At 44.3% G+C, this 1778-nt stretch overlaps 1 protein-coding gene across 1 annotated transcript in view; it reads left to right on the forward strand.

Annotated features, from left to right (window-relative positions):
* SYF2 (SYF2 pre-mRNA-splicing factor) overlaps positions 1-1778 on the forward strand; it is a 20191-nt gene that overhangs the window by 14732 nt on the left and 3681 nt on the right. The gene's annotated exons all lie outside the window — the stretch shown is intronic.

The following is a 1778-nucleotide window of genomic DNA, read 5'->3' on the forward strand; positions in this document are numbered from 1 at the left end:
GAAATCTTTTGCTTTTCTGATATGAGAGTTGCTGCTCCTTGCTTCCCCCTTCCTTCTTCCTGTTGGGATCACATACACGCGTCCTGGAGTTGTAGCAGCCATTTTGTGCCAAGAAGTAACAAATGAGGACAAAAGTCAACATCAAGAGGAAGGTGAAGCGAGCCTGGGTCCCTGTTGGCATTGCTGAGCATCTGCACCAGTTCTAGATACCTGCCTCTCTTCCTGTTACTTGCTGTTGAATTGCAGGACAAATGTCAGCAAATGTTACACGTGCAAATATCGATACTTTTTCTCCACTCTAGAAATAAGTACCCAGAAATGAAGATGGGAGGGAATAGTCTAGTTACAATAGCAACAAAAATTATAAGATATTCACACACAAATTTAATGGGAAAGCACAGGATCCGTGTGAAGGAAATTGACTAATTAATTGTATGAATAAATAGACTTCTGCTTCAAACCGAGACGGAGTAACAGGAAATTGGTTTACCTTCCCAGTTGAAAAACAAAAAAAAAAAAAAGAAAAGAAAAAAAGAAAATGTCACATATGAAACATTAGTTTTCAAGATACTGGAAATCAGGCAAAGAAGAACAGTGATCCCTGGGAAAGAAGAAACAAACAAGGACAAGATTAGCCCTGTGACTGCCCCAGCTGGCTACCTTTAGAGGACTGCCAGGCTCTGGTGTATGGAGAGAGTCCAAATACAGTCGCATTGGAGGTTAGGGCTTCAACAAATGCATTAGGGGGGATGGGAGGGGTACAATTCAGTCCATAACACCACCCAACCATATGGTGCCTCAGTTTCCCCAGCTTTAAAACCTACCTCAGAGGGCTGTTTTAAGGATCAGATGAATGGAAAGTGCTTAGACCAGCGCCTGACTCAGAGTGGGCACTGTTATTACAGTAGCAATATTATAATACCAATAATAAAACCAGTGAGTGTCATCATCCTCATGGACATTCCCTTCCTCTGTCTGGTCTCCTTTCTTCACCTCCACATCAAGATAATGCCAAAGTGAACTTTCAGCAACCTTCAAGAGAAGGTAGCATTTCCCCATGACTTGTTCCCCACCCATAAAAGTGTTGGCAGTTTTAAAAGAAGAACCAGCAGAGACTTAACTCTTTCTGCCAATCTGATGCTTTGAAAAGACAGGAAATTCGGGAGTTTTTCAGCTTCCCTTCCCCAGGAGTTCTTGTGCCAATGCTCAGCCATAACTAAGTGATGCTTTGCAGAGTCCTAGCCTTGCTCCTCTGGGGTCTCTTGAGAAGCTCATCACTCAGGCAGGATGGATTTTGCGCTCTCCCTGGGCTGCTTCTCCAATCCAAAGCGGTTAGAGTCAAAATCCAGTTTCTGAGGAATGAGGACTCCTTGCAGAACCAGGGATCTGAGGACCAGAGGTTCTCCCTGGCTTTTCGCTCAAACCGAACCAGCACTTAAGGTTGAATTGTTAAAAACAACGACAATCCAAGATATCTTTTTAAAATGTTCACATTTTGGATGAATAGTTTAGCTTTGGATCTTGTCTCCTCCCTGCAAATGGGGATGTCGGATTTTTGTTTGGAAACCTGTTGTGCTGCTGGGAGCTCTATAGGCTGGAGGGACCAAAAGAAATTGGGAAATATGGACGATATCTCACCTGTCTGAAATGTGTGGGTGGGGGAGGGGAGGAGGAGGGAGGGGGAGAAGGGGGAGGAGTGCACATTTGTGCGTTTCTTCAGCAGGAAATGGTCCATGGGGAGAGAGGCAAAAAATACCCAGCGACCTCAGAAATACACC

The sequence above is a fragment of the Propithecus coquereli genome, unplaced genomic scaffold (genome assembly GCF_000956105.1).
Source record: "Propithecus coquereli isolate 6110/MARCELLA unplaced genomic scaffold, Pcoq_1.0 Scaffold239, whole genome shotgun sequence".
Lineage (NCBI taxonomy): Eukaryota > Metazoa > Chordata > Mammalia > Primates > Indriidae > Propithecus > Propithecus coquereli.